Genomic DNA, 9,887 nt, shown 5'->3' with positions numbered 1-9,887 from the left:
GTAGATACACTCCTTGGAGAGAACAATCATGCGAGAAAGAAGGGCAGCTTATGCACAAGGAGACAGCTCAGGGGGCAGGAGTGTGTGGAGGGATGGACTCTGGGAAGAGGTAACTATGGGGAGGAAGTGGGAGGGAGCTGTTGCATTGTGGTAAACTGTGGTTAATGATATGAGACAAAGTATATGTGAGCTGCTGTAGTAAGGAAAGTGAATTTGCTCTGTAAATCTTCACCCAAATCACAATTTTTAAAAAAATTAACATAAAAAAAGACAGGAAAGGAAGAAAAGACCAAAATAGATGTCAGAAGAGACTCTGAAACTTGCTCTAGAATGGAGAGTAGCTAAAGCAAATGAAAGAAATGATGAGATGAAAGAGCTGAACAGAAGATTTCAAAGGGGAGCTTGAGAAGACAAAGCAAAGTATTATAATAAAATGTACAAAAACCGGGAGTTAGAAAACCAAAAGGGAAGAATATACTCTGCACGTCTCAAGCTGAAAGAAAAAAATTCAAGCCTTGAGTTGCAATATTGAAGGCTGACTCGACGGCAAACAACAACAACAACAACAACATGGTCAAAATAAGAAGCTCTGGTGGTGCAGTGCTTAAGTCATTTTGACTGCTAACCAGAGGGCTGGTGGTTCAAACCCACCAACCACTCCTCAGAAGGAAGACGGGGCAATCTACTTCCGTAGAGATACTGCCTCAGAAACCCAAGGAGGAGTCACTATGTCGAATCAACTTGACGGCAGTGTGTTTTGGTTTTTTTTTTTTTTTTTTGGTATGGGCAAAATATTGAATGATGTGGGAAGCATCAAAAGATAGAAGGAATACATGTAGTCACTGTACCAAAAAGAGTTGATCAATGTACAACTATTTCAGGAGGTGGCATATGATATTAAAAGAAGTCTAAGCTGCCCTGAAGAAATTGGTGAGAAACAAGGTTCCAGGAATCGACAAATACTCATTGAGATGCTTCAACAAACAGATGCAGTGCTGGAGGAGCTTACTCATCAATGCCAAAAAATTTGGAAACCAGCTACCTGGCAAACTGATTGGAAAAGATCCGTATTTGTGCCCATTCCAAATAAAGGTGATCCAACAGAATATGAAAATTATTGAACAATATCATTAATATCACACACAAGTAAAATTTTGCTGAACAGTTTCAGCAGTATATTGACAGGAACCTTCCAGAAATGCAAGCTAGATTCAGAAGAGGATGTGGAACAAGGGATATCAGTACTGATGTCAGATGGATGTTGGCTGAAAGAAAATACCACAAAGATGATTGCTGTTGTTAGGTGCCATTGAGTAGTCTCTGACTCATAGCAACCCTACGTACAATAGAATGAAACACTGCTCGGTCCTGTGCCAGCCTCACAATCCTTGCTATATCTCAGCCCTTCATTGCAGCCACTGTGTCAATCTGTCTTGTTGAGGGTCTTCCCCTTTTTTGTTGACCCTCCATTTTACCAAGGATAATATCCTTCTCCAGGGAATGGACCCTTCTGACAACTTGACCAAAGTAGGTAAGATGAAGTCTGGCCATTCCTGCTTCCGAGGAGCATTGTGGCTGCACTTCTTCCAGGACAGATTTGTTAATTCTTTTACAGATTTGTTCTTTTAGCAGTCCATGGTACTTTAAGTATTCTTTGCCAACACCACAACTCAAAAGCATCAACTCTTCTTCGGTCTTCCTTATTCATTCTCCAGCTCTCATGTGCATATGAGGTGATTGAAAATACTATGGCTTGGGTTTGCCGCACCTTAGTCTTCAAGGAGACATCTTTGCTCTTCAGCACTTTGAAGAGGTCTTTTGCAGCAGATTTGCCTAGTGCAATATGTTATCTGATGTCTTGACTACTGTTTCCATTTGGTGTTGATTGTGGAACCAAGTAATATGAAATCTTTGACAACTCCAGTCTTTTTTCCATTTATCGTGATGCTGCCTATTGATGCAGTTATGAAAGATGTTTACCTGTGTTTTATTGACTATGCAAAGGTATTTGACTGTGTGGATCATAACAAATTATGGATAACATTGAGAAGAATGGGAATTCCAGAACACTTAATTGGGCTCATGAGGAACCCATACATAGACCAAGAGACTCATTCAAACAGAACAAGGGGATACTGCATGGTTTAAAATCAGGAAGGGTGTGTGTCAAGGCAGTGTCCTTTTTATACTATATTTATACTTATTAAATCTGTTTGCTAAGCAAATAATCCAAGAAGCTGGACTACATGAAGAAGAGTGCAGCATCAGGATTGGAGGAAGACTCATTAACAGACCGCGACACAATCTTGCTTGATGAAAATGAAGACGACTTGAAGCACTTACTGATAAAGATCAAAGACTACAGTTTTCAGAGTGGATTATACCTCAACATAAAGAAAACAAAAAATCCTCACAACTGGACCAATAAGCAACATCATGATAAATGGAGGAAAGATTGAAGTTGCCAGGGATTCCCTTTTACTTGGACCCACAATCAATACCCATGGAAGAAGCAGTCAAGAAATCAGATTTCTTGCACTGGGAAAATCTGATGGGGAGGAAAAAAAATCTTCTGTGGGGGGAGGGGAGCCTTCTTTAAAGTGTTAAGAACCAAAGATGACACTTTGAAGACTAAGGTGTGCTAACCCAAGCCATGGTATTTTCAGTCATGTCATATGCATGTGAAAGCTAGAGAATGAATAAGGAAGGCTGAAGAAAAGTTGATGCCTTCAAATTATGGTGTTAGTAAAGAATACTGAGAATACCATGGACTGCCAGAAGAATTAACAAATCTGTCCTTGAAGAAGTGTAGCCAGAATGCTCCTTGGAAGAGAGAATGGCCAGACTTCATCTCACCTACTTGGTCATGTGGCCAGAAGGGACCATTCCCTGGAGAAGGATATCATGCTTGGTAAAGTGGAGGGTCAGTGAAAAAGGAGAAGACCCTCAATGAGATGGATTGACACAGTGGCTGCAACAATGGGCTTCAAGTATAGCAGGGATTTTGAGGATGGCAGAAGAACAGGCACTGTTTCATTCTGTTGTACATAGGGCCGCTTTGAGTCTGAGTCAACTCAATGTCACCTACAACAAAGGAAGGAGAATAGAATGATCCATGTGGTAAAATGGAGTAAAGTTGGAGACATCAGTATGAATTCATGTTTCATTTAACATAGATCCAGACGATTACATATGGACAGATTTAATAACATATATACACAGATTAGGGGAGCTCTGATAGCATAGTGCCTAAGGCACTTGACTGCTAACCAGAAGGCTAGCGGTTCAAACCCACCAGCCACTCCTCGGAAGGAAGATGGGGCAATCTACTTCCGTAGTGATACTGCCTCGGAAACCCAAGGAGGGGTGGCTATGAGTCGGGGCCGACTCGACGGCACATAACAACAACAACAACAACAGCACAGATTAGTATGTTGTTGTTGTTATGTGCCGTCGAGTCAAACCCGACTCATAGCCACCCCTCCTTGGGTTTCCGAAGCGGTATCACTACGGGAGTAAATTGCCCAAACTTCCTTCTGAGGAGTGGCTGGCTGGGATTAGTATACACACATGTATTTCCTTGCTCTGTCAGCTGAGAGGTCCTAGAAGCAAAAATATCTCAGTAGCAACAAGCATACATACATAGCACTTAAATCTTGGTTTCTAATACCATTCTCCAATTAAAGGAACCAAGGCTCTTTGGAGAAATGGCTAATTCTAGGACTAGGGCAGAAAATATGTAAGATGAGCGTAGAGCATTATGCAGTGCCAGAAAGTAAGGAAGTCTTCAAACAATAACAAGACACACACACACACACACACACAAAATCCTACTTTGATGGGGTATGTTGAAGGAACTCAGGAGCCAATCAAAGAGTTCCCAACAGCCAAAGCTAGAACAATTTGAGTAGCTAAATAAAGCAGTATTGGATTATAACCTGAAGTATCAAACAAATTCTCAAGAATCCATATTGATATAAATAAATGATTGAATAAACATAAATGAGGGAGAAGAAAAAAATCTCCCGTGCAGAATTCTAAATAACTTTTGTCGATCCTCTTGTCTCTAAAATTTAAAAAAAAAAAAAAACCTCATTGCCATCAAGCAGGTTCTAACTCACAGCAACACCCATTGAATTTTCAAGGCTATAAATCTTCACGGAAGCAGACTGCCTCAGAGCAGCTGGTGGGTTTGAACCACTGACTTTTTGGTTAACAAGCAAATGCCTTAACCACTACACCTCCAGATCTCCTCAAAGTAGAGCATAACTTCCCAGTCCTTAAGCGAGGGTTGTTGTTGTTATTTGCCATCGATTCGGCCCCAACTCATAGCGACCCCTCCTTGGGTTTCCGAGGCATTATCACTACGGAAGTAGGATTGCCCAACCTTCCTTGTGAGGAGTGGCTGGTGGGTTTGAATTGCCAGCCTTCTGGTTAGCAGTCAAGTGCCTTAGGCACTATGCTACCAGAGCTCCTTTAAGTGAGGGTAGTGTGCAGTGAATTCCTTTCAAAAAGTGCACTGTGAGAAATGGGGGGGGGGCGGGGGCGGAATAGAACAAAATAACTTCACAGTGGAAAACTTGCCAAGCTAGTTGATCAAGGTCAACATCAACAGCAGTCACAAATCCTTACCCAACTGAAGGCAGGCTGAAAATGTAGTCTAGGTGCGTGCCTAGGAAGGTGAAGAAATAGGTTGAGTAAGCAACTGGCCAGTAATACTTCAATCTACTAATGTGGTATGTTAAATAAATTTCCTACTATAATGTCATCTTTGAATTCTCTGAATAACTTTATTTGATCATGATATATCATTTCATATATGGCTAGATTTGATTTGTTAATGATTCATTTAGGATAAAAATTTGTACCCCTTTCTGTCTACATTCTAAATGAATATTTGTAATTAAAAAAACTCTGAATTTTAAAAGTATTCATTTTTAATAGCAAACTCCAAAAACACCTAATTCAAAAGCAAACAGTAGTGTTTCTTGTTCATTTGACCCAACTCTGATGCAAAAAAAGAGCCTGCTGTTTCAGAAGGTGTGACTTAAACTTTTATAAGAATTACGTAGCACTCCTTAACCAAGAGAGTTGACTTAAATTACATATTTATGTCTACAGTAACAAGGTTGGCATGAACAGTGTGAAGCTAAACCTATAGGAGTGCAGATGTGATGAAGCAACATTTAATTTTAAAGGGTGCCACAGACCATCAATAGAGCTTTATGAAATGCCATCTTTCAAAAAGACCCAGTATATAGAGCCTGGTGGAACTCCTGAGACTATAGCCCCTAGTAGCCCTTCAGGTCAGGAATTGAAACCACTCCTGTGGCTTCCAGCCAAACAAAAGACAGGCATATGAGCTGAACATTTACATTAGGTAGATACAGTCCTTGGAGAGATCAATCATGGGAGAATAGAAGGGCTACGTATGAATAAGGAGACAGCTCAGGGGGCAGGAGTGCAGGGAGGGAAGGACACAGGGAAGAGGTAACTATGGGGAGGAAGTGGGAGGGGAGCTATTGCATTGTGGAAAATTGCAGTCAATGTCATGAGGCAAAGTGTGTGTGAAATGCTGTAAGGAAAATGAATTTGCTCTGTAAACTTTCACCCAAATCACAACAAAATATAAAATAAAAGAGGGAAAAAAAAAAAAAAGCCCAGTATACCCATTGAAATACATCATTGCTATGCTATTCATGGTTCTCAAGGAATCTTCTAAACTTTCCTGGAAAATCAAAGCCAAAAACAGCTTGTAATTGCCACCCATCATCAAAATCATAGTTATAGTGCTTCCTTACTCTCACCACTCAGAAATGTACCACTAGCGAGTATTTCCAATGACTATTTCTGAAAAGTTTTAACATCGCCAAGGCAAGCACTTGTACTTTCAGGAAATGAAAGATATAATTTTAATAACCACAGAGAAACTCTGCCATTGCTTTTCTGCATGGAAAGAGTAATTTTTAATAGCTCACTGCCCACAGCACAAGTGAAAGACTTAGATTCCAGATGCTCAAGGTTTTAGCAGTGGCCACTGTGATCTGTCATGTGTAGAAGAGTCAAATGCTCCTTAACTCACCATGGCAATATGTCAATAAAGAGAGCAGGAAAACAAAGATTAAAAGGTTAATCCAAAGTGTTCAAGACACTAGAGGGTAATCGAAAGTGGCATATTAAATCCATTATAAACATTGATGGACGAGGGTAACCAAAAGGGAGCACTATGGAAAGAAGTGTGGTAAAAGGGAGAGAATGAAAGTGTTAAATAGTAACAAGAAATGAAAATAAACGGGAAAATGATTGCTAATATGAAGGAATACATTTTAGCAGCCAAATGTGAAGTATAGATTTTTTTCTTTTCCATCTTTGGAAAAAGCAAGCAACCCCTGAGTGGCACAAATGGTTAAGTGGTGGACTACTAACCCAAAGGATAGCAGTTCAAACCCACCAGAGGGGCCTTGGTGGTAAACCCTGGCGATCAGCTTCTAAAAGGTCAGAGTCTTGAAAGCCCTATGGAGCTGTTGACTCTGGACACATGGGGTCGCCACGAGTTGCATATATTCAGCTTGATGGTGACTGACAACCACACACGGGAAGAAGGGAAATCCAGGGAAGATTTTGAAGAATAAGTTTTCTAATTTTCCCCCACAGAAGGAGAAAGGGAGGAAGGGTGAATCTATTTCAGTCTTGGTAGAATCATCTTAGAGAAAGTGTTTCAAATGAATTATTTTCCAAGCTCATGCCATAGTTCATCTCCACATACATTGAACACAATTTGTACATTTCCTACTTATTTGATATTACTTATACTCAGTGTCTAAGGCATTTGACTGCTAACCAGAAGGTTGGTGGTTCAAACCCACCAGACACTCCTCGGAAGGAAGGTTGGGCAATCTACTTCTGTAGTGATATTGCCTCGGAAACCCAAAGAGGGGTCGCTAAGAGTCGGATCTGACTCGACGGCAGTGAGTTGTTTTTTTTTTTCGGTTTAGTGCAAAGGGTCTATTAAACCCTATGTAGTTACCTCTATTTAGATATATATTGTTACATTTACAATATCTTGAGAAGACAAAGTCAATAGAAATTAAGAAAAAGTTCTTCCTAAAAGCAAAAGAAAAGAAAATATCTTAGTAACTTCACCCTGTTTTCCAAATAGCTAACTAAAATGAAACTGTCTAGTTTGTGGGTTTATTTCTTTAAGGACCTATTCCAGGATCCAATTAACTTCACTGTCAGGAGATGTACAAATGTGCATACATAGACTCCAGATTTTAACTAGAAAAATTCATCAGCAAATTGAGCATTCCTCTATGATTTTACATCCTTCCTCACAGCCAGTTCAGTGACAGACACTTAAGAAAACTTTCATAAAACAGAAACCTCTAGAGCTTATAAACAAAGTTGACCACTGGCAAAACCCTTGCTGGCATCTTCAGTCTCTTAACTGCCACCTCCATTAGTGCAGGCTCCAGGTGAAGAAGAATGGCATGCTATGTTTTTAGAGCCGACCTTGTTGGCAGCCTGCAAGCAATGAAAAGTCCAGTAAAACAAAACAAGAGGACTGTGTTTCCTCAACTGACGGTCATCACTGCCTCTTTGTCACTGGTGCTGAGTCCAGGAGGGCTTTCAAGACTTACCCCACAAACAGAGCTTTCCAAATGCTTTCTTTATGAAACCAAAGACTATGATGGTGGGGGAAGTATCTCAGAGGCTTTGGAGGTAGGGCAGAGTCTGGCTACACTGGACACTCTGAGGAAACCAAAAATAACATAAAAACATGCTCCATTCTAAAAGTGTACAGAGACTGAATCCACTTGTGCAAGAGGTAAGACCCTCTACAAAATTAGCAGCTAAATGAAATCTAAATGCACTGCCACAGATGGAGCTTTCTGCAACATCATGTGTGAAAATGGAAGTTGCAAAATTATATATATATATAGTGATACCATATATGTAAACAACCCCCATGCCACAGAAAAATACTGTATGTTTTCTATGGTTACATAAAAAAAAAAAAAAAAAAAAGCCACGCTACTATTGAATCAATTCATCACTACAGCTTGCATCTATATTCCTCAACCTCAGTTTTAAAAACTGGTTAAATGTGGGTACAAGAGTCTGGGCTCTGAAGGTAAGGCATTAATGGGAGCTTTTGTGGTGTAGTGATTAAGGCATTTGACAGCTAACCAGGAGCTCAGTGGTTCAAACCCACCAGCTCCTCTGCAGAAGAAGGATGAGGCAGTCTGCTTCTATACAGATTTACAGCCTTGGAAACCCATCGGGGGTCACTATGAGTCAGATTCAAATTTGGTTTGGTTACAGAGGCAGAGATTCCTTCTACAGAAGGAAGAGATCCATATTTGTGCCCATTCCAAAGAAAAGTGATCCAATAGAATGCAGAAATTGCCAAACAGTATCATTAATATCACATGCAATTAAAATTTTGCTGAAGATAATTAAAAATGGCTAGAGCAGTACATTGATATGGAACTGCCAGAAATTCAAGCCAGATTCAGAAGAAGACTTGGAATGAGGGATATCACTGTTGGTGTCAGATGGATCTTGACTGAAAGCAGAAAATACCAGCAAGATGATTACTTGTGCTTTATTGACTTTGCACAGGCGTTTTACTATGTGGATCAGAACAAATTATGGATAACACCGTGAAGAATGGGAATTACAGAACACTTAATTGTGCTCATGAAGAATCTGTACACAGACCAAGAGGCAGTCATTCAAACAGAACAAGGGGATACTGTGTGGTTTAAAATCAGGAAAGAGTACATCAAGATTGCATCATTTCACCATACTTATTCAATCTGTATGCTGAGCAGATAATCCGAGAAGCTGGACTATATGAAGAAGAACATGGCAACAGAACTGGAGCAAGACTCATCAACATCCTGCAAAATGCAGATGACACAACCGTGGTTGCAGAAAATGAAGAGGACTTGAAACAATTTCACATGGAGTTGTGGTGAAAAACATGAAACTGTTTACTACAGGTCAGTGAATTACAAGTAAGCCCATGCTTATCTTGCTTCTTGAGCACTCTGTCCCTGTCACGGATTGTAAATTTGAAAACAGGCTTTGATTCTGTAGAAAGGTACTGTGGGGTTGGGAGAGAGACAGAAGCCAGCCACACCTAGAAGCAGAATCTTTGATATGGTGAAAAAAATGTGAAATTGTTCACTACAGATTGGTAAGCAGGCACAAGTAAGCATACATTTAGTTTGCTTATTGGGTAACCCAACAATGGTAAGTCCAAAGGCTGAACCATGAGGGAAATACATTTCTTCTTGTCTATACTTGCCTGCTACTTCAAATGTTAAGAGATCAGCACTTGATTTTAGAGTTGGACCTATTCCTTTCCCTCCAGACCAGATGAGTCAACTTTTCCTCTTTACATGTTTGCCAAAAGCAAAAATATGAAATAAGCATCTTAGGGAAATATAATATTTTAAAATAAATAAATAAAGTACTTTAAAAACCAAACCAAAATACCCACTGCCATTGAGTTGATTCTGACTCATAGCGAACCCCATTGGATTTCCAAGGCAGCAAATCTTTGTACAGAGGGAGCTCTGGTAGCATAGTGCCTAAGGCATTGACTGCTAACCAGAAGGCTGGCGGTTCAAACCTACCAGCCGCTCCTCAGAAGGAAGCTTGGGCAATCTACTTCCGTAGTGATACTGCCTCGGCAACCCAAGGAGGGGTCGTTATGAGTCAGGGCTGACTCGACGGCACGTAACAACAACAACACAACAAATCTTTACAAAAGTAGATTACCCCATCTTCCTTCCATGGAGCAGCTAGTAGGTTTGAACTGCCAACCACCAGAGCACCTATCTTAAAAACAAGGTTTTTAACAAGGTTAATCCAAC

This window comes from Orycteropus afer, unplaced genomic scaffold (genome assembly GCF_000298275.1).
Source record: "Orycteropus afer afer isolate SDZICR_OR568_19922 unplaced genomic scaffold, OryAfe1.0 scaffold00021, whole genome shotgun sequence".
In the NCBI taxonomy this organism is placed as follows: domain Eukaryota; kingdom Metazoa; phylum Chordata; class Mammalia; order Tubulidentata; family Orycteropodidae; genus Orycteropus; species Orycteropus afer.
The sequence above is the reverse complement of the archived record's forward strand: the minus strand, read 5'-3'. Positions refer to the sequence as shown.